The following is a 23,585-nucleotide window of genomic DNA, read 5'->3' as shown; positions in this document are numbered from 1 at the left end:
TAGTAGGAACCTTTGTTCTAATGTCACAGAAACTACCTTTTGACAGGTAGAAATATGATGTATGATATTAGATGTGTACCCAGAGCCATAGAAGTATAATCAGCTTTCAGCTCAAGGCGGGACGAGGATGAGGAGGACAAGGAATGGGAAACGGTAGGGTGTATGGATAGAGTTTAGATTAACTAAAAACCCTGGTTAAAGTACAGCTAGGACCTGAGACCTCTCCAGTGTAAATCATTTATGTAGGGAGAGGGAATGACATCCTCAAACACAAACGCATGCACAAAATAGAAAGCACTAGAGCTGAGTCACCTGGATTTTCTGAACAGCTTTAGGTAAAGAGTGGGAGTCCGACTGAGTCCTCTTCATCCTCCACACCCTAACCCTCCCTCATATGTGGATTCTCCATAACCTACTCCCTCCCCCAGGTGACACTCCTATTACCACTGTTCATTAAGATTATAATGAAAATAAATAGAAACAGAGGAAGATATTCCAAGCGATTACACTAAGGGAATATTAGGAAACAATAGTGTCTCACCTACCCTTCACCTTTAGAGTCCAGTCCCAAACTGAACCAAATCAGCGTCTGCAAACTAGACCTGAAGGATTGCCTTAGATTCGGGGTAACAATCCAAAGTAATCATGGCAGATGTAGCCCAAGTCATTTCTGGGGTTTCTGGAGCTAGTTTCCTGTAGACTTGATCCCAAAAGCCAAATAAATCAATGTTTCTGAGTCCTCCTGAAATTGCTTCTGAACCTGTTAGCAAGCCCTCTTGCTCAACTATAGTTAGACCAAAACAGTTAAAACCACATACAAAGAAGCTTAACTCATGCTCTAACTAAAACCCAGTATGCTCATTTCTTGAGGCATTAATGAAGGCATTTTGCAATGACCCAGAACATCCCAATCACCTGACCAGAAAAGCCCTGATAGCAGTGGAATGCCCAGAAGACCACACCCTACATAGCCCCTCATATCCCTTCCCTGCCCATGATCCTGGGCTGAACACATACCGATCTCCACCCATGACCACATGCTCTCTGCCTGCTCTCTTGCACGTTACCCCCCCCCCCCCAACCCAAACCTCTCTCTATAAAACTCTAGATGTCCATCTTGCTAGAGGAGAAGTTGGTTGTCAAGATTTGAGCCCGCCACATCTCCAGGCTGCCCACATCCAAAATAAATTTCTTCCTTCCTTTTTTCCAAACTCTCATCTCTTTAGTTACTGGCTTCTCTTGTGATGAGTTTCTCTAAGTTTGCTCAGCACTATTGTTGGCAAACCCAGCCAGGAGCTGTGCTTTCAATTTGTCCAGACCCCTCGGGATTCTCTGGGATGGAACAGTTGGCCCTGAAGTGCACCACGGCTCACCCATTTGTTTCCAGAGTTAGCAGCTATGAAAGATCTTTTAATAACAAACTGGCCTGCCTGCCTTTCATGAAGGCCTCCAGCCCAACACTGAGCATCTCTGAACTTCAGCTGACCTTTTGAGACTTAGTCCAAGGTTACAGTAAACAGAACACCTGTATGAAAGAGACATCAGACATCTTTCAGCCAAGAGGCCCATTCTAGGCACTGCTTTAAACGGTGTTAAGAGAAAGCAGCTCCACTTGGAAAAAATTACTGAAATTTTGGTGGATTTCATTATCATACTAGTTTCCTAAGGCTACTGTAACAAATACCACAGACTGGGTGGCTTAAACAACAGAAATATTCTCATGATTCTGAAGGCTAGAAGTCTAAGATCAAGGTGTTGGCAGTTTTGATCTCCTCCAAGGATTCTCTCCTTGGCTTGCAAAGGGCCGTCTTATCCCACTGTCTTCACATTGTGTTCATTCTGTGTCTATGTGTATCACAATCTCTTCTTATAAGGACACCAGGCATATTTGATTAAGGCCTACCTCAATGCTCTCATTTTTCTTTAATTACCTCTTTTTATAGGCTCTATCCCCAAATATAGTCACATTCTAAGGCTTAGAACTGTATCATATTAATTTTAGGGTAAGGGACACAATTCAGCCCATAACACTAATAAATGCTCACTTTAAGAATATCATATTTATTGGGGCGCCTGGGTGGCTCAGTCAGTTGAGCAACCCACTCTTGATTTCAGCTCAGGTTGTGATCTTATGGCTGTGAGATCGAGCCCTGCGTCGGACTCTGTGCTGGGTGGATCCTGCTTAAGATTCTCTCTCCCTTTGCCCTCACCCTGCTCTCTCAACCTCTCTCTCTCTCTCTCAAAAAAATAAAAAGAAAAAGAAGAATATCATACTTATTAATAAAAGGTACTCTTATGTAGGTACAATTTTAAATTTATTCAGTTAAACCTGAAGCTTTTATTCTTATGTTTATTTATTTTGAGAGAGACAGAGAGATGCAAGTGGGGGAGAGGCAGAGAGAGAGAGAGAGAGACAGAGAGAGAGAATCCCAAGCAGGATCCACACTGTCAGGGCAAAGCCTGATTCAGGGCTCAATCTCACGAACCATGAGACCATGACCTGAGCCAAAATCAAGAGTAAGACATTCAACCAACTGAGCCACCCAGGTGCCCCAAACCTAGCTTTTCTAATTAATCTTTGCATCATAAAATATCAGTGGTTTTGGGTATAAATTAGCAATAACAAATAGGGTACTGAAATTAAAAAAAAAACTGATTACCAAAATTATCTGAGTCACATCACAATAGAAGTTATCAGAAAACAGATACTAGAACTTGAATAGACTCAAGATTAATATGAAAGGATTTGTATAGCTAATGATTCGATCCTCATTTAGAACTCTGTCTAAATAAGCAATTATAGATATATTGAGGTCAAATGCATTTTTTAATCATATGATATCCTCTAGCACAAATGTATGTTCAATGTTCACTATATCTTGGGTAATATTAGGTTTGTCATATCATGACCAACTAGTTAAGAAAAAGTTGGACATTCGTGTGTGAATCATTCTAGAAACCAGAATTTGAACGGTATGGGTTTTTTTTTTTTTTTTTTTTTAGTTTATTTATTTATTTTGAAAGAGAGAGAGAGAGAGAACAGGGAAGGGCAGAGAGAGAGAGAGAGGGAGAGAGAGGATTCCAAGCAGGCTCCAAGCTGTCAGTGCGGAGCCCAACGAGGGGCTCAAACCCACAAACAGTGAGATCATGACTCGAGCTGAAATCAGGAGTTGGATACTGAACCAGCTGAGCCACCCAGTCACCCCTGAGAGATATGTTTTAAACAAGATGGAGAGGACACTTTCTTTTACTCCATGCTTTACTTTCCTTGGGGGAATGTTTAGAGTTCTTCATGATGTTCTAAGAGGTTAGGGATTAAAGATGAGCTTGGGGAGACTGACTGGCTCAGTCAGTGGAGCATGGGACTGTTGATCTCGGGGTTGTGAGTTCAAGCCCCAGGTTGAATATAGAGATTACTTAAAAATAAAATAAGTGGGGCACCTGGGTGGCTCAGTCAGTTAAACTTCTGACTTCATGAGTTTGAGCCCCACGTTCAGCTCTGTGCTAATAGCTCAGAGCCTGGAACCTGCTTCAGATTCTGTGTCTGTCTCTGCCCCTCCCCCGCTTGTGCTCTATCTTTCTCTCAAAAAACAAATAAGCATTAAAAAAAATAAGTAAGAAAGTGCTCTCCCACTTGGGACAGATCATGAGTCAGACAGATCATCTTCCTAGATGTCCCTATGGTAGACTCTTCATTGAAGATGAATATTCAGCTACATGGTACTCCATGAGTTTGTTCCCCTTTTGTTATCCTCTAGGTTTGAATAAAATCTTATGTGAATGTTCTAGTGTTTTCTCAGCTGTGCCACTTTCTATCAATAGGAGAGTTCTCTTGTCATCTGTAGACCAGTCATTCTCATGCAGGCCAATGTAGCATTGGTAATGCGAAATACCTACAGTTCCCCCAGAGGAAAAGCAAATCTCAGGGGATAAGAGTCAGTTTTTCTCCACCTGGGTATTTGTCTTCTGTTGTCAATCTCAGACAGCTAGGAAGACTAGTACAAACCCTTGCTGTACCACTTATTGGCTGTGTGAGTTTATACAAGTTAGGCTTAGAAAGCTTCAATTTCCCTCCCCGTATATACATTAAGGATTGTAAAATGCATCTAACATGGCTTTTATGGTTATTAGAAAGAGGAAATACATATAAAGCCTCTAATACAATGCCTGACATCTACCAGACACTCAATGAGCGAGAGTTACTAAAATTATCATAGGTAGTATGTGTTGCATTAGGCTGGTGATTTTCAGTTTTGTGGTGAACGTTTAAAAACTGTATTATATCTTTAGCTCTGACCCTAGAGATTCTGATTGGAGGTATTAGTTTGGGGCCAGAGATCTTTAATTTTTTTGAATTTTATAGGTGATCCTATCCTATTGCCTGAGGTAAGAACCAGTGATATAGATCAAAGGTCAACAAACTTTTTTGGTAAGTGGCCAGATAATAAATATTTTAGGCTTTGCAGGCCATACAGTCTCTATCACAATTTCTCAACTTTGCTGTTGTAGAAGGAAAGCGGCCACAGAAAAAATGTAAATGAGCATGACTGTCTTCCAATAAAACTTTATGTACAAAAACAGACAAAAAGAGATGGTGGGCTGGATTTGGCCCCCAGATTGTTATTTGCCAACCCTGTCTTATATGAAGAGAGATTTTATTTGCCAAAGTCAGGGAAAGTATTTTATCATTATTATGTTTAACAGTAGCATGAAAAACCTTACATGTAATGACGAATGTTTGGTGTTAAACACAATTAACTAAACAGACAGAGCTCCTGCCATCCAAGGAATTAGTTTCTGAAACAACAACAACACAGACATGATGTTTATAAGTATCCTGTATGACTAATTGTCATATAAACAGATGACTGTACGAGACTAAATGTGAAACTGAGTTCAGAGGTGGGCAGATTTTCCCAATGCTCTTGACTTACAAATATCAGATAAAATAAAAGGAGCATTCAGTAACCAATGGAAAGAGGAGAACAATACCCCAATCTAGCTCTCTAAAGAGGAGAACAATACCCCAATCCTGCCTCTATAAGCAGGAGGCAATAAGGGAGCATCTTTTAGATCTTTAGAGCACCTGGCTGGCTCAGTTGGTAGAGCATACGACTCTTGATCTTGGGGTCCTGAGTTTGAACCCTACGTTGGGCAGAGATATTATTTGGGGAAAAAAGAAAAAAGAAGGGTCCTTTAAATGAAACTTCATGGCTCTCTACATAGCCAAATTTGCCTTTTCGCAATTGTAATTTCTTCATCAAACACATTATTGTCAGATTTATCCTCTGAGGTAAAGGGCTACATTATAGTTGCAGTTTAATGAAACAAGTGACTATTTCATTTATTTAACCTGGAACAACAACAACAAAAAAGTTTCACTTTCTCAATAGGAATGGTAAAATAGAAGAAAAACCAGTGGACCAACTGTGTGTGTGTGTGTGTGTGTGTGTGTGTGTGTGTGTGTGTACGTATATATGGGTATGTTTAAATCGAGTGATGGGTAATTTAGTAACCTTCTGCCTACATTTGTAGAAATGATGCAATCATAGTTGGGGAGGGCAAGATTCTCCTACATCTCCTTGTATTTCTGAAAGATGGACATACATAATGAGTTATTTATAATTTTATGGCTGCCCAGTTCTTACGCTCCCCTCCTTACACTATTTGGGACTTTTCCACTTGGGAATGTTGGTGGGTGGCAGGACCTCTTCTCCAGATACTTGCCTTCTGCCCTTCCACATCCCCACCTGCTCCACCCCTACAGTAATCCTAGGATGAGGGAAAGTGACCTAAGCCTGGTAGACTGGATGGTGTTACTTGGGACTTTGAATCCGGGCTGAGTTATGAAGAATAAGCAGCATTCACCCCGCTCGCATGTGTAATATCCAGAGTCTGGTGGCCCAGTGGCAGCTATCTCTGGAGTGGTATTCAGTATTCACTGGCAATGGCAGTGGGTACCCTAACCAGGCCATTTCAGGACTGACTTTAACTGTGATTCTGGCTATCTAGCTTCCCTCAACTTCCTTCCTTACCATCAAAACTGTGATCCAAAGTTCCTCCAGAAAATTCCTTTTTCTGAGATGGCTTAACATATAAAGGAAAGTTACAGAAATCAAGGGATTGCAGAAATAATCTATTTTCAGGGTGCCTGGGTTAGTCAGTTAAGTGTGTGACTCTGGATTTTGGCTCAGGTCATGATCTCACAGTTTGGGGGTTCAAGCCCCAAATCGGGCTCTGTGCTGACAGCATTGGAGCCTGCTTGGGATTCTCTTTCTCCCTCTCTCTCTGTCCCTCCCCTGCTCACACACATGCTCTCTCTCTCTCTTTCCAAATAAATAAATAAAAATTAAAAAAAAAGAAATAATCCCTTTTCCCATTTGTCATATAGTTTCCCTTTACTCAGTTTAATTGAAGTTATTCATGTTTGGGGTTTTTTGTTTTGGGTTTTTTTTTTTTCTTGCCCTGATTTTTATGACTCTAGTCATTAGAGTTTCAAAACTTAAGAGTACATCTGTACCCATTTCACTTAAACTTAAGTGAAGGTGTCCTAAATTCAATGTTCCTTTCTGTTACTCAGTTCATTGATTATACCCAAATAATAAGCACTCCTCTCAAGATTTTGATTTGTTTTTTTTTTACTCATTCTGCCAAGAATGTTTGCTGCCTGCATTAAAAACTGATATTGTGCACATTTCTCGAGGGGAAACTCTCCATATAAGTCTCTCATGGCTAAAAATTTTTATGAATGCAAACTACTTTTAATTTTTTTCTTGAATTTCTTTTGCTAACAAGAATCTTCCTAATCAAGCATTTCATTTGGGGCAATCAAAGCCCTCTTTGCTAAATTACATGGAAAAAGGATTCTTTTTTTTTTAATTTTTGCAAAAATATTTCAATGAGCACAATTGAAGTGTTCATTTGTGGCTCTTTTCTGCAGAGACTTATAACCTTGTTTCTGCAACATCTAATCAAGCCCCAGATGTTCTCTACTAATGATATAAAAATCACAGAATGAAATTAATTTGCACCCACTTTATCACAATCACAATAAATATCTGATAACTGGTTATGTCCCAGTCACTGTGCTGTGGTAATACAGCAGTGAACATGACAGAATCTATTCCTTCAGAGCTTATAGTTTAGCAGGGAAGATAGAATACTTATAAATAATTAAGCAACCGCAAGTGTGAAGGCCAAAGTACATGGCATGTTTAACGGTGAAAAATTGACTGAGTCTAAGATGAACAGAGGCTTCCTCAATAAAATGACATTGAAGCTGAAAGCTACAAGAGGAGTAGAAATGAGCTAGGCAAAGAGAGAGAGAGCAAAATGTTTCAGGCAGAGGGGCTACCTGGCTGGCTCAGTCAGTGGAGCATGTGACTCTTGATCTTGGGATCATGAGTTCTAGCCCTATGCTGGGCATAGAGTTTACTTTAAAAAAAAAACAAAACAAAACAAAAAACCCAAGACACAGGGTGCCTGGGTAGCTCAGCCGGTTAAGTGTCTGACTTCAGGTCAGGTCGTGATGTCACTATTCGTGAGTTTGAGCCCCGAGTGGGCTCTGTGCTGACAGCTTGAAGCCTGCTTCAGATTCTGTGTCTCCCTTTCTCTCTGCCCCTCCCCTACTTGTGCTCTGTCTTTCCTCTCTCAAAAATAAATAAACATTAAAAACAAAAAACCTTATAGTATTTTAAATTTGAAACTCCAGATAACGACAAAGATATTAGTGTGAGTGCTTTTCCAAAATTTGTTTAAATCACCAAAACTCTTCCTATTAGACCATCCACTAACTTCCTGTCTATTGCTATAGATGAATCGCTAATTCAAAATCACAGGCATATAATTCCGTGAAGAATGTTTACTGGGTCTGCTTTACTCCCCCTGCCTTCTCTCTCTCTCTCTCTCTCTTTCCATACAGGTTTTGATTCACTTTATTTTTCTCATATAAAACTCTGTGGTAGCCACAGTTAGAGCCTGGTGTGGGTCTCTAAGATGTCAGTAAATTCCTGATAGGGAAACTTGGTGAACACAGTCTCTTTCCAAAGGTGAGGGGTGAGACAGCTGAAGGTCTTGGAAATGACATCAACAGTTGCAACAGGTGGCAGTGCAGCCCCTGGCCAAGGTGTAGGAGTCATCAGTACCGGCCGTCATCAGTAGCTTCTTGGGCACAGGGGCTGGGATGATGTCTCTGGGGCAACGATATGGTGCACCTGTGCAGAGATAATAGCAGCCAGTCATCTTGTGAGGGACAGTGTGGGGCTGGCTGATATTGCTTCCCCTCTAGTAGCTTCAGAGCACAGAGATGATGGATAGTTTGGCCAGGATCATGGCCCCACTGGATGGCAGTGGCTACTCCTTGGAGCACTAAACACCCAGACTGACCTGTCCATTGTAATCTCTGATGGCAACAAATGCCTGGAACCTGGTCCACTGGCCAGGATGAGTCTGCTTTTGTACAGGCACAGTCTTCAAAATTTCATCAATGATGAGGGGAAAAAAATGATCTCAGATTCCGTGATGGGCAAGGAGAAGAGATAGACCTACTCCAGGGACTTGATTTTCCTGTACTTGACTAGGCAGTCCAGCATGGTGACAGGGATCTACTTTTCTTTCTTTTTTTCCTTTCTATAATTTATTTATTTTTTATAATTTGCATCCAAGTTAGTTAGCACATGGTGCAACAATGATTTCAGGAGTAGATTCCTTAATGCCCCTTACCCATTTAGCCCACCCCCCCCCCACAACCCCTCCATTAACCCTCTGTTTGTTCTCCATATTTAAGAGTCTCTTATGTTTTGTCCCCATCCTTGTTTTTATATTATGCTTCTCTTCCCTTATGTTCATCTGTTTTGTATCTGAAAGTCCTCATATGAGTGAAGTCATGTGATATTTGTCTTAGTCTCTGACTAACTTCGCTTAGCATAATACCCTCTAGTTCCATCCATGTAGCTGCAAATGGCAAGATTTAATTATTTTTGATTGCTGAGTAATACTCCATTGTATATATACCACATCTTCTTTATCCATTCATCCATTGATGGATATTTGGGCTCTTTCCATACTTTGGCTATTGTTGATAGTGCTGCTATAAACTTTGGGGTGCATGTGTCCCTTCAAAACAGCATACCTGTATCCCTTGGATAAATACCTAGTAGTGCAATTGCTGGGTCATAGGGTAGTTCTATTTTTAACTCTTTGAGGAACCTCCATACTGTTTTCCAGAGTGGCTGCACCAGTTTGCCTTCCCACCAGTAGTGCAAAAGAGATCCTCTTTCTCTGCATCCTTGCCAACATCTGTTGTTGCCTGAGTTGTTAATGTTAGCTATTCTGACAGACGTGAGGTGATATCTCATTGTGGTTTTGATTTGTATTTCCCTGATGCTGAGTGATGTTGAGCATTTTTTTTTATGTGTCATTTGGCCATCTGGATGTCTTCTTTGGAGAAATGTCTATTCATGTCTTTTGCACATTTCTTCACTCAATTATTTGTTTTTGGGTGTTGAGTTTGATAAGTTCTTTATAGATTTTTGGATACTAACCCTTTACCTGATATGTCATTTTTAAATATCTTCTCCCATTCTGTTGGTTGCCTTTTAGTTTTGCTGATTGTTTCCTTCACTGTGCAGAAGCTTTTTATTTTGATGAGGTCCCAATAGTTCATTTTTGCTTTTGTTTCCCTTGCCTCTGGACACGTGTTGAATAAGAAGTTGCTGCAGCCAAGGTCAAAGAGGTTTTTGCCTGCTTTCTCCTCAAGGATTTTGATGGCTTCCTGTCTTACATTTAGGTCTTTCATCCATTTTGATTTTTTTTTTGTGTGTGTATGGTGTAAGAAAGTGGTCCAGGTTCATTTTTCTGCATGTTGCTGTCCAGTTTTCCCAGCACCATTTGCTAAAGAGACCGTCTTTATTCCATCGGATATTCTTTCCTGCTTCATCAAAGATGAGTTGGCCATATGTTTGTGGGTCCATTTCTGTATTCTCTATTCTATTCCATTCCACTCATTCCATGAGTGTCTGTTTTTGTTCCAGTATCATCCTGTCTTAATGATTACAGCTTTGTAATACATTCTTAACCGACTGAGCCACTCAGGTGCCCCTGTAATACATTCTGAAGTCCAGAATTGTGATGCCTCCAGTTTGGGTTTTCTTTTTTAGGATTGCTTTGGCTATTCAGGTTCTTTTGTGGTTCCATACAAATTTCAGGATTGTTTGTTCTAGCTCTGTGAAGAATGCTGGTGTTATTTTGAGAGGTATTGCGTTGAATATATATATTGCTTTGGGTAGTGTTGACATTTTAACAATATTTGTTCTTCCTATCTATGACCATGGAATGTTTTTCCTTTTGTCTTCTTCAATTTCTTTCATAAGCTTTCTAGAGTTTTCAGTGTATAGATTTTTCACCTCTTTGCCTTGACTTATTCCTAGGTATTTTATGGGTTTTGGTACAATTGTAAATGGGATTGATTCCTTGATTTCTCTTTCTGTTGCTTCATTATTGGTGTATAGGAATGCAACTGATTTCTGTGCATTGACTTTATATCCTGTGACTTTGCTGAATTCATGGATCAGTTCTAGCAGTTTTTGGTGGAATCTTTTGGGTTTTCCATATAGAGTATCATGTCATCTGTGAAGAGTGAAAGTTTGACCTCCTCCTGGACAATTTGGATGCCTTTTATTTCTTTGTGTTGTCTGATGGCTGAGGCTAAGACTTCCAATATTATGTTGAATAACAGTGGCAAGAGTGGACATCCGACAGGGATCCACTCCTTGTCTTTGACCTTACTTCCTGGAGCTCCTGGCCTCTGACAAAGCTGCCTGGCCTTCCATTCTAGGGCCCTCCCACAGCACCTCCGTCAGCCGCCATTTGCTGTTTTCTCAGAGAAGTTTCGTACTCTTTCTTAAATGGCTAATATTGTGGTATGATTGTTGCTGTGTACCCAGGCAAGCATTTTATACAGTCATACCTCAGAGATATTGCAGGTTCAGTTCTAGATCACCACAATAAAGCAAATATCATAATAAAGTGAGTCAAATGAATTTTTTGGTTTCCCAATGCATTAACATTGTGCAATGGCATTATGTCTTTTTCTAAAAATGTAAATACCTTAACTAAAAAAAAATAGTACCTTACAAGAAGCAATCTCCAGTACAATTAACACTTTCTTGCTTGTGAGCGGGCAAGTGTGCCTCCCGATGGGGATGAGACCAAGGCTGTCTTATCTCTAGGCTGTCTCAGCTTAATGGCAGAGCCTGGCCAAGGTTGGAGGCCTGGGACCAATCCTTCATCCCACCTCAGGAACGGGGTTGGGGGATTTCCTGCCTGTCATGACCGTCTCTGGATTTTAAGTGTGTTAACAGTGTCCTCAATTGTCTCCCATATTGATGACGTGAATGAAACCTTTTAAAATGATGGGGTGCCTGGGTGGCTCAGTCAGTTAAATGTCTGACATTGGCTCAGGTCATGATCTCATGGTTTGGGAGTTTAAGCCCCCTATCAGGGTCTACACTGACACCTTACAGCCTGGAGCCTGCTTCAGATTCTGTGTCTCCCTCCCTCTCTCCGTCCCTCCCCTGCTTGTGCTCTCTCTCTCTCTCTCTCTCTCTCTCTCAAGAAGTAAATAAATAAACACTGAAAAAAATTTTAAATGTTAATATTGGGGTGCCTGGGTGACTCAGTCAGTTGAGCATCTGACTCTTGATTTTGGATCAAGTCCTGATCCCAAAGTTGTGGGATTGAGCCCCACACTGGGCTTCATGCTGAGTGTGGAAATGCTTATGATTCTCTCTCTCTCTCCTGCCACCCCTCTGCCCCACTCCCCCGCTCACACACACTCTCTCTCATTCTCTCAAAAAAAAAAATGTTAATATTAAGTAAATAAATAAATCTTAGCCTAAAAATACTTTATTGCTTAAAAATGCTAACCATCATCTGAGCTTTCAGAGAGTCATAATCTTTTTACTGGTGGTGGGTCTCACCTCATGCTGATGGCCGCTAACTGATCAGGGTGGTGGCTGCTGAAGGCTGGGGCAGCAGTGGTGATTTCTTCAAATAAGACAACAATAAAGATTGCTGCATTGATTGACTCTTCCTTTCATGAAAAATTTCCCTGTAGCATGTGATGCAGTTTGATAGCATAAAATTTCTTTTAAAATTGGGTCATTCGATCCTGTCAAACCCTGCTGTCGTTTTATCAACTAAGTTTATGTCATTCTAAATCCTTTGTTGTCATTTCAACAATCTTCATGGCATCTTCACCAGGAGTAGATTCCAACTCAAGAAACCACTTTCTTTGTTCATCTGTAAGAAGCAAATTCTCATCAGTTCAAGTTTTATCATGAGATTCCAGCAATTTAGTCCCATCTTCAGACTCCACTTCTCATTCTAGTTCTCTTGCTATTTTCACCACATCTGCAGTTATTTCCTCCACTGAAGTCTTGAATCCTTCAAAGTCATCCATGAGGATTATAATCAGCTACTTCCAAACTTCTATTAACATTGATATTTTGACCTCTTCCCATGAATCACAAATGTTCTTTTTTTTTTCTTTTAAGTTTATTCATTTTGAGCGAGAGATAGAGAGAGACAGAGAGAGAGAGACAGAGCATGTGAGCAGGGGAGGAGCAGAGAGAGAGAGAGAATCCCAAGCAGGCTCCACACTGCCAGTGCAAAGCCTGATTCGGGGCTTGAACCCATGAACCGTGAGATCATGACCTGAGCCAAAATCAAGAGTCAAATGCTTAACTGACCGAGCCACACAGGTGCCCCTGAATCACAAATATTTTTTTTAATTTTTTTTTTTACATTTTCTTATTTTTGAGAAACAGAGTGAGACAAAGCGTGAATGGGGGAGGGACAGAGAGAGAAGGAAACACAGAATATGAAGCAGTCTCCAGGCTCTGAGAAAGCAGTCAGCACAGAGCCTGATGCAGGGCTCAAACCCACAAACTGTGAGATCATGACCTGAGCTGAAGTCGGACACTCAACTGACTGAGCCACCCAGGCGTCCCAAATCACAAATATTCTTAATGGCCTCTAGAATGGTGAATCTTTTCCAGAAGATTTTCAACTGACTTTGCCCAGATTCATCAGAGGAATCACTACCCATGGAAGCTCTAGCTTTGTGAAATGTATTTCTTAAGTAAGAAGATTTGAAAGTTGAAATTATTCTTTGATCCATGAGCTACAGGGTGGATATTGTATTAGAAGTCATGAAAACAACATTAATCTTCATTAAAGCTCAATGGCGTCTTCAAATGAGCAGTAATATTTTGAAAGAAATCTGTTTTACTGAACAGTAGTTCTCAACAGTGGGCTTAAAATATTCAGTAAACCATGCTGTAAGCAGATGTGCGGGCATCCAGGTTTTATTATTCCATTTCTAAAGCACAGGCAAAGTAGATCTCACACAATTCTTAAGGGCTGTAGGATTTTCAGAATGTTAAATGAGCATTGGCTTCAAGTTAAAGTCACCAGCTGCATTAGCACTAACAAGAGTCAGCCTGTCCTTTGAAGTTTGAAGCCAGACATTGACTTGTCCTCCATGGCATTTTCTTAGAATATAAGAATTTCTTTTTTTTTTTTTTTAATGTTTATTTATTTGTGAGAGAGTGCAAGTGGAGGAGGGGCAGACAGAGGGGACAGAAGATCCCAAGCAGGCTCCGTGCTGACAGCAGCATGCCCGATGTGGGGCTCGAACTCACGAACCTTGAGATCATGACCTGAGCCGAAGCTGGATGCTCAACTGACTGAGCCACCCAGGTGTCCCAAGGATTTCTTAGAATATAAGAATATAAATGTATTTTCTTAGAATCATTCTCTTGTGTATTGTGGCACCTTCATTAATCATCATAGGAAGATCTTCTGCAGAACTTGCTGCAGCTTCTACATTAGCACCTGCTGCTTCGCCTGCTGCAATTAGGAGATGGCTTCTTTCCTTAAGCCTCATGAATCTCTGCTGGCTTCAATCTTTTCTTTTCCAGGTTTCTCACTTCTCTCAGCCTTCATAGAACTGGAGAGACGTAGTGCTTTTCTCTGGATTAGGCTTTGACTTAAGGGAATGTTGTGGCTGGTTTCATCTTCTAGCCAGACCCCTAAAACTTTCTCCATATCAGCAATAGGCTGTTTTGCTTTCTTACCGTTTTTGTGTTCACTACAGTAACGCTTTTGATTTCCTTCAAGAACTTTTCCTTTGCATTCACAACTTGGCTAACTGTTTGGCTCATGTGGCCTGGCTTTTAGCCTGTCTGGGCTTTCAACATGCCTTCCTCACTAAACTTAATCATTTCTAGCTTTTGACTTAAAGTGAGAGACATGTGACTCTTTCTTTCACTTGGACACTTGCCGTTGTAGGGTTATTAATTGGACTAATTTCAATATTGTTGTGTCTCAGAGAAGAGGGAGGCCTGAGGGGGTAAAGAGAGATGGGGGTGGGGCAGGTGGCTGGTGAAGTAGTTAGAATACACACAATATTTATTGATTAGGTTGGCAGTCTTAGAGGGGCGTGGTTCATGGCACCCCAAAACAATTATTATAGTAACATCAAAGATCTCAGATCACCTTAACAAATATAACAATAATGAAAAAGTTTGAAATATTTCAAGAATTATCAAAACATGATACAGAGACATGAAGAGAACAAATACTGTTGGGAAAATGTCACCAATAGACTGGTTCGATGTCGAGTGGCCACAATTTGTATAAAACCCCTCAATTTGTATAAAACACAATATGCGTGAAGTTCAATAAAACGAAGCACAAGACAATGAGGTGTATTTATATGTGTGAAGCACCTCATAATTTCTTTGATAAGATGCAGAAACTTCCATGGCATTTTATCCATTCAGACTTTTTGACCTCAGGTAACCTTGATATTGATAAGGTTACTCAGAGGCCCAGTGACGCTTATGTTTTTAAGTAGCTTGGAAAAAAGCTGCTAAGCCAGGCTGTTGGAGATGCAAAAATGAAACCCAGACCGGCAGGGGCAGGGGGCGACAACCACCACCACTATCAATTACTGTAGCAGTAAAACATTCCTCATGTCTAGACATTGTGTTGAAAGTTTTATGTTTGTTATGTCGAGTCTTTACAATCCTAGAAGATTGGTATTATTAGCAGTATCTTGCAAAATAAGGCACTGACGTTTCTAAAGGTGAAGCAACTCACCCCAAATAAAACAGACTAAATAGCAGAGCTAAGATTTGAAACCAGTTCTGTTCATTCCAATGTACTCACTCTACATTATGACAGTGCTGACTCTCTTGGCCATCCCCAAGCGGACTGAAGATTTGTCTCAGTTAATAAGATAAAAAGCTAGTCCTGAGCCTGTTTGCCCTCAGATGCATTTCTTGCCTTCTCTGATCTTCTATTATAGGCAGGACTGGCCTTCTTGTGTCAGCTGGCTTCCTTGTGTGTGTGGCTAATAGGAGGAGTTTAGGGAGCACCAAGAAAACGAAGCCAGGTCATTTCTCACCAAACCCCCTTCCACCTGTTTTGTGTGGCATCTTGGGCATCAGCCATTTCCTTCCTTCTTTCAGCTGCAGCCAAGCAGGCTTTCACCAGTTAGGTCTTTCCTCCCTTTCTCCCTTTAGCCTAGTGGCATCCTACCGTGGGTAATCTAAAGCAAGAGTCTTGGGTATGGAAATAGGTAGATGCGTTTGTTCCTCTTGGCTCTGTCACCGTGGCCACCACTAACTGGACCAGGGGAGTGGCTCTAACTCGAGAACAGCCCACTATCGGCTAGAGGGCTCCCTGTGAAGGAAACAGGAGCAAGAGTTTTGCCATCGGGTCCTTAGCAACAACCTGTCTGGTGTTTCAACTATAGATTTTAGGGGGTCAGTTAGTTGGTAGGAGCAAAGGCAGAAAGCAAAAGTTGTTCTGAGTTGTTCTGAGAGAAGTTGTTCAGCAAAGTTATTCTGAGAGAAACAAAGACAGAGAGAAAATACATTATGTCAATTGCAGAAGACTCAGGAAAGATCAGCAAGCTCTTGTTATCGGGGTGGAGGGATGCTTTATCTGTGCTGGACCCTGAAGAAACTTCTGGAAGAAACTGCCTTCCAGTTTCTATACTGTAGAACCAGGATACCGGTGTACTATCCAGTTCAGCTATACTCAGGTTCCCATCATTCCTGTGTGACCCAGTCGGTGACTATGTCACTTCCTGCTTTCCTGGTTGGCTGAAACTTGTGGCTGAGATTTTTGCTTCTGCTCTCTTTTTAAAAATTTCCCTGGGTATCTTTCCAATAAACCGTTCACTTCCTGACATAACCTGGGTGTGTTTATATTTTTGTACAACCAATTTAACCACCTAAAACAGTTTTATATTTCTTCATGTTTATATTTATAGATCATGTTTATATTTCTTCCATCTTATCTACATTGCAAGTCCATAAGCTAGGCAGGGCAGAGATTTTTATCACTTAAAAAAAAAAATTCAAGCTGCAGATTAGCTAAATAGTTTGCCCAAGATCACTGGGCTAAGTGACAGAACCAGGCATTCTTATCCAAAGATGCCATGTTCCCTGTGAAAACACAAGCACACACCATCACCAATGATTTGTTTAGCAGGAAAATAGATGTTCAGACATACTAGACATCAGACGTTCACTATTGGGTATCCACGTGTCCTTCGACTTACATGGACAACTTACATCACTAGGCATCTTTATGATGATATCTCTCCTATTTGTAGAAGAAAGATCAAGTTGAGTCATAATAGGGAAATATTCTGCAATCAAAAACCAGATGAGCCCATTTATTTTTTCAGAAACATTTACTGGGAACCTACTCTGTGGTAAAAATTTGCTAAATGCAGGGCATACAGAGATGTACAAAACAAAACAAAACAAAACAAAACCACACACACACAAAACAAAAAACAAACAAACAAAAAAACCATCCCTGTGGGAATCTCCAGCCCAAAGGGAAAGAGATACAAATAGCAATAAATAACAATGCAGCACAAAGGCAACAAGCCCAGGCAAAGCACAGTCCAGGTCAGATGAAGGTTTGATGAATTCTGTGGGGTGGGTGACAGAGAAGACTTTCTGAAAAATGTAACAATCTCCCAGAGTTTAGAAAGTTGAACTGGAATATCAGTATTTAATGGTAAAAGGGAAAGGACACTACAAAGGGATTACAAAGGATAGTCAGAATGGAAAAAGAGAATGAGGAGAGGTGATGGCCCAAACGTGAAGGGCGATGGTTTCAAGAAAGGATAGATGAACACCATAAAAGACCCCAGAAGTATCTGTTAAGTCACATATTACCAGTAACAGGCTCAATGGGCCTGGCAAGTAGGAAGTTCTTGGCAACTTTATCCAGGGCAATTTCCCAGGGAGGGTGGGGTGGCAATTAAGCCAGATTTCAGTGGGATCCAGAGTAAAAGGGAGGTAAAATAATAGAGGTATCAAATGTTTCAAGGGTCCCAGAGATGGGGTGCCTGGGTGGCTCAGCGGAGTTAAGCGTCTGACTCTTGATTTCAGCTCAAGTCACGATCTCATAGTTGTGGCACTGAGCCCCGTGTCAGGCTCTGTGCTGACAGCATGCTTGGGATCCCCTTTCTCCCTCCCCCTTTCTCTCTCAATAAACAAACAAACAAACAAACAAACTTAAGGGGGGGGGGAAACGAATCCCAGAGATGAACGAAATCGCGTCAGACTTTTCTAAAGTTAAAGGAGGGTTAGAGAACATAAATGACATGGGGACTGAATGGAATTCGGGAGAAGAATATCTAAAAAAACTAACCTAAATCAGAGAATCTTTGATTACTATAATTTTCTGGTATGCTTTCTGTTTAGTAGATACAGGAATATAATTGGCCTATTTTCTCTTCCCTCTTCCCCATTTTCAAATTAGTACACATGTACTATGTGGACCACTTCCTACGTCCTTCTTAATGCACGCTATGGAGAGTTTAATTCCTACCCACAAGTGTGACCAGTGACCATTTGACACGTGGTTAGGTATAGAAAGAGTGGACTCCGAATTCAGACCGTCTTGATCTGAATCCTGTCTCCACTTTGTATCTACATGGTCTCCTACAAAGTAGTTAATCCTTTGTTTGTAATACCTGCTTTACAGCACAGTGGGGATCTTTGACTGAGTTACAACATGTAAAATGCTTAGAACACTTAGAACAGTGCCTGGCACATACAAAGTCACGTACATGATAGCTGCTATTATTAGTAGTATTAACTGTGGAAATAATAGAACAGAATGTTTGAGATTGGATTTATGCTGGAAAATCCAGGACTTGTGGAGTGTGTGTGTGTGTGTGTGTGTGTGTGTGTGAATGATAGATGCCCCATTCAAACTAGTTTTACTAAAAGGGTAAATGTATTGGCTCATGTTAAGTGTGTTAGATTGTTCATGCAGGGAGAGATTTGTCCTCGCTGCATCTCTAGGGACTATCTGCCCCTCATTGTCTGAAGGAAGCATTCTCTTCTGTAGCAGAAAGGGGAGAGAGGATGAGGCTGCTGTCCCAGGGCTACATTCTTACAATACACAATGCAAAGGAAGAGAGGCTCCCCACTCGCACCTACATCCTCAGCACAACGTTCAGGGAAGTCCAGGAGAGGAAGGGATTGGCCCAATCCATGGCATGTGCCCACACTTGTGGTGGGGAAAATGGGGGCCTTAATTAATAACTCCAAGACCACATGGAACCAGAAGTAGTGGCTAAATAGACTAATCTATGCTATAGTACCTTTTAAAATCACGTGCTCACCACACTTTGCCTTTTAGGTAAGCTGTACTAAAACTCATTTTTATTCATTTATTTTAATTTTTTATCTTTATTTATTTATTTTATTTAAAGTTTTTTTAAAATTTTATTTATTTATTTTGAAAGAGACAGAGACAGTGTGAGTAGGGAAGGGCAGAGAAGGAGAGAATCCCAAGCAGGCTCCGCACTGTCAGTACAGAGTCTGATGCAGGCCTCGAACTCAGGTGAGATGATGGCCTGAGCCGAATTAAGAGTCCTACGCTTAACTGACTGAGCCACTCAGGTGCCCCTAACATTTATTTATTTTTGAGAGGGAGAGAGAAGGGGCGTGAGCAGGGCTAGGGGCAGAGAGAGAGAGGGAAACACAGAATCTGAAGCAGGCTCCAGGTCCCAAGCCACCAGTGCGCCCACAAACTGTAAGAGCGTGACCTGAGCAGAAGTCGGACGCCCAACCGACTGAGCCATCCAGATGCCCCTAAAACTCATTTTTAGACAATTCGATAAATGACAACAATAAAAGTAACACTTGCAACTAATACTAGCTGATTGCTTACTATGCGTCAGGCTTTGTTCTAAATGTACTGACATTTAATTCTTACAAAGGACATACAGATAGTTATTGTCATCATCACCATCACTGTCATTATCTCCACTTTACAAATGAGGAAATGGAGGAAAGGGAAAGGTTACGTTGCTTGTCCTGAGGTCATTCAAGAAAAAGTGCTAGAGCTGGGAACTGAGTCCTGATAGTTGGCTCCAGAACCTGGCTGGCAGGCTGTGCCACCAAAGAGGAGGAGGGAAAAAACAGCCTGGTGTGGTCTGATATGAGAAAACGTATTTCCAAATATACTTAGTGGAGATTTTGGAATCAAACCAAAAGATCCATTTGGTTTTGAACTTTTATAAGATGTTGAAGACTCAGAAATGTTTGTTGAAGGCTGGAGTAGCTTTTTAAAAAATTCCATCAGTGTTTTAAATCATCCAAAGAATATATTGGATACAATGTATTTCAATCTCCTAGGAGAATGTCCACAAAAACAAAAAACAAAAACAAAAACAAAAACACACGTTTTGCACATTCTTGGGTATCAACTGAGAGCCCATTTGTATCACAAACAACTTCATCTACTGAAGGCTTGAAGACAATCTCTTTGTAGAGCTAGCTAAGAGAAAGCATTGAGTAGACTTTTTGTTAAGTTAGAAGCTTTGGTTTGTAAGGAGATCATGGAGCATTTCTGGAGATTCTCTGGCACCTCTGGACACCTTTCTTCCCTCAGGGTTTTGGGATTCTTCCTGTATTCCTTTCTTCTTCACAGTTGCTGCCACCCATGTGTGTTTTTCCTCACAAAGCTATCTTAGAAACTACAGGACGCCTGGGTAGCTCAGTCGGTTAAGTGTCCAGCTTTGGCTCAGGTCATGATCTCACGGTTTGTGGGTTTGAGCCCCGCGTCGGGCTCTGTGCTGACAGCTCAGAGCCTGGAGCCTGCTTGGGATTCTGTGTCTCCCTGTCTCTCTGCCCTTCCCCCACTCATGCTCTGTCTCTGTCTCTGTCTCTGTCTCTCTCTCTCTCTCAAAAATACTAATAATAAAAAAAAGAAAAGAAACTGCCTCTTCAGCTTTCTCTAGCCATCTTTAATGACCTCAGGAATGGAAGGCCGGAGGCCCCCCCCCCCTTTTTTTTTTTAAGGAATTACTGTTAATTGCTAAGAGGAAACAAACTTGTGACTAAAAAAAAACTGACCAAAAAAATGGAGAAGTAACAAATGTTCACAAAATGTCAACAAGTTCTTTAAGTTATTCCTCAGATTTTACCAAAATGAGTCTGTAGACTGGGGTTAAACTCATTTTATCAGAGTCCTACCTGGAACTTGCTTTTTACATAATCATTATTTATTGAGCACTTACATTCTGGGCACTGCTTAAAGTATTTTATGTATATTAGTTCTTCATGACATCCTTATGAGATAACTTATAACTTATCATCTTATTTCATATAAGGAAATGTAGGCACAGACTGGTTGGTTACTTGCTCAAAGTGACTTATTAAATAAGAGTCATTCAAACTGAGGTTGCCTGGCTCTAAAGTCTACTTTTTTTTTTTTTTTTATGTTTTTAATGTTTATTTTTGAGAGACAGAGAGACAGAGCACAAGCAGAGGAGGGGCAGAGAGAGAGGGAGACACAGAATCCAAAGCAGGCTCCAGGTTCTGAGCTGTCAGCCCAGAGCCCAATACGGGGCTCAAACCCATGCACCATGAGATCGTGACCTGAGCCGAAGCTGGACACTTAACCGAATGAGCCACCCAGGTGCCCTTGAAGTCCATTTTCTTGATCATTGCATTGTGTGGGTCCTCTGGTGTAGCACAAATCAGGACAGATAGTTTGATAAGCAGAAGAGTAAAACAGTCCAGGGGACTAAGTAGAAATACAGTTTAGAGTGCTCTGGTAGGCCCTCTTTGTCAGAATACTTGACAGGATCAGAAGTGCCCAGTGACTGGTCCCCTGCTGTCTTTATAAATTGTATTTTCTCAATTATCCAAAGATGATGAATTTCTGTCCTAAAAGACGATTTACACCTACCAAACAAGGACACTAATGTAACAGCCATAATGTCAAGTGATGTATGTTCCTTTCCAGTGGCTGGAAACTCTCACCTCCTGTCTGGGACTCACTTTTCCTGGTATCCGGGAAACTGGCAAACCAGAAAGTTTATTAGTAAGAGTAGAATTGTGGCAAGAGAAGTAAAAAATTGGAGGGATAATATTTCTTTAGGCTCAGGACATAGCCAATTGAAAGATTTTTTTTTGTCTCCCATGTCGGAGGATACAACCTGATGGCTCTTTTTCCCAGATCTGATATCTTCTCCACAGGTCAGGGGTTCAATGGGCATGTCTAATATTTGTCTTGGTAGCTTTTTGGATGTCTGAAAACAAAAATCTTATCCACCGTCATGCATTAGAAGGGGAATTCTCATTCAGTTCTGACTCCGTGCTCTTCTGAGGATCCCACCATCTGGTTTAAAAGGGAGATGACAGCAGACCACAGTCAAGGTCAGCCATCAGACAAACATTTATTGTGCTTCTTGTAAGTGCTTCACTCTCTCTTGCTAAATGTGTATCAAGAACAGTCCTTGCCCTCACTGTGTAGGTAAGAACAACAAACAGGAAAATCCGTGATGCAAACAAAGTCTAGGTGCCCAGATGCCCAAAAGGTCAAAAGAGAGAAAGATGACTCAAAGCTGGTATAGTCAGGGAAGGCTTTAAAATTATTCAAAAAATTTAAGAATGGGTTAAATGTAGGTTGGTTGAGAGAAGGGATAGGACATCTCAGTGGCATAAAGATCATGAAGGTGGGGTAACTTTCAAGGAGAATGATGTCACTGAATAGAGAGTTACTGCAGACTAGGTAGAGGGGAGCCTGATGATCTCAGACCTTCAAAGGCAGCGACAGAGCTTGGGTGTGATGAGTGTGGTATACAGGGTAAGTGTTCAAGGAGGCCAGCCAGGTGGCTACTGTGGTAATCTGCATCTGAGATGCTGAGGGATCAAACCTGAGGCAGGTGGGAATGGACAGGAGGAACTGACCTTAGGAGGTATTATTAGGCCTTTATTTTCAGATGGAGTGAAATAGAAGGATGGGTTAAAAATAACTCTCAGAATTCTCCTGTGTCCACTGATATTTATGTTTAACCAGTTTTTCTTCCCACATTCCCTTCACTTTCTTTGAACTCTCTTCCTCCAACCGCATGTAAAACTATGAGGAGTAACATAAGATCAAATATTTCTGATAAACTCTTTTTGGCCAGTTTGTCAATGTTTATCTCAATGGGAAAAGAATTTCAAGAATCAAGGCTGCCTTCTTTGGAACATTAAGCATGTGCTTTTCCCCCTTTTTTCTTCTGTTTCTTTGTTTCTTTCTTCTTCCCTTTTTGATAGGATGTGTAGGTATCCAAAAGAAAAACGTTTCATTTCCTTAGTCTACAGCAGAATTATTGACTACTACCTTCTTTTGTCAGTTACACGTTTACTTGAAGATCTCTTGAGTTTCATATAGACCTCCGCACACTGTGTGATTCTTCTGCAAACACTAATAAAAATAACCTGAAGTTAATACTCCACCTTTCATTCAGAAGGATCCCAACATTCTTTACAATGTGTACTGATGTTATTATTTTAATGTAGGCACACTACATTTCCTTAGTGCCTTTCATCTGAGGATCATAAGGAGCACAGCACACATTAATTAATTCTTACAACAACCTTCTGAACTATAATTTGTATGTGTCGCTGGTAGATGAATCACCTGAAGGACCAGCAAAACACAGCCTTTGCAGGGAAGCCTTTGTAGGCTTGGCACAACTTATGTGTAAACAACCCAGTCAAATAGTTCAGAACGGGACAGGCAGCACCATTTTTTTCTTTAACTAAAACCACCAATGGAGTTTCACTAAGAGAATAATTATCCAAATAATGACTTATCTAGGTTTCCACAAGCAACACTGGGACCTTTGCAACAAACAGTACCAGAAAAAAGAAGGAAGTATAGTCTATTAATAGCTACCCCCTCAATCTTGTTGTCACTCCCAGGACAAGTGCTTCAGCAACAAAGCAGTTCTTGTCATTAATTGAAGCTTTGATTTAGTATCAACGCAGAGAAAGTGTGCCACCGGCTGACTCATCAACACTTTGCTTCCTACCTAGATTTCCCTAGAGTGTCTTTTCTTCAGGTATGTAGCAGGCCAAGGCCTATTTAACTAAAGAGAGATTAAGTGTTCATTATTGTCATGTGGGATACTTTTTAGAATAAAACAAAAACAAAAATAGAATTTATAGGGGCGCCTGGGTGACTCAGTTGGTTAAGCA

General features: G+C 40.9%; 1 long non-coding RNA gene and 2 pseudogenes across 1 annotated transcript in view; 1 reads left to right on the top strand and 2 right to left on the bottom strand.

Annotated features, from left to right (window-relative positions):
* Window positions 1-7,970: 7,970 nt before the first annotated feature.
* LOC109250557 (40S ribosomal protein S2-like) lies at window positions 7,971-11,329 on the bottom strand (annotated as a pseudogene).
* A 591-nt stretch (window positions 11,330-11,920) lies between these two features.
* Window positions 11,921-15,050, bottom strand: LOC128778888 (tigger transposable element-derived protein 1-like; annotated as a pseudogene).
* Window positions 15,051-23,274: 8,224 nt separating this feature from the next.
* LOC128778854 (uncharacterized) overlaps window positions 23,275-23,585 on the top strand; it is a 36,107-nt gene continuing 35,796 nt past the window's right edge. The window contains exon 1 of the long non-coding RNA XR_008424661.1: window positions 23,275-23,449. This is a non-coding gene — a long non-coding RNA (uncharacterized LOC128778854). The remainder of the gene's footprint in view (window positions 23,450-23,585) is intronic.

The sequence above is a fragment of the Panthera pardus genome, unplaced genomic scaffold (assembly GCF_024362965.1).
Source record: "Panthera pardus isolate Hobbes unplaced genomic scaffold, ASM2436296v1 HiC_scaffold_21, whole genome shotgun sequence".
Lineage (NCBI taxonomy): Eukaryota > Metazoa > Chordata > Mammalia > Carnivora > Felidae > Panthera > Panthera pardus.
Note: the sequence above shows the minus strand (reverse complement) of the source record. Positions and strands in the feature narration are given on the sequence as shown.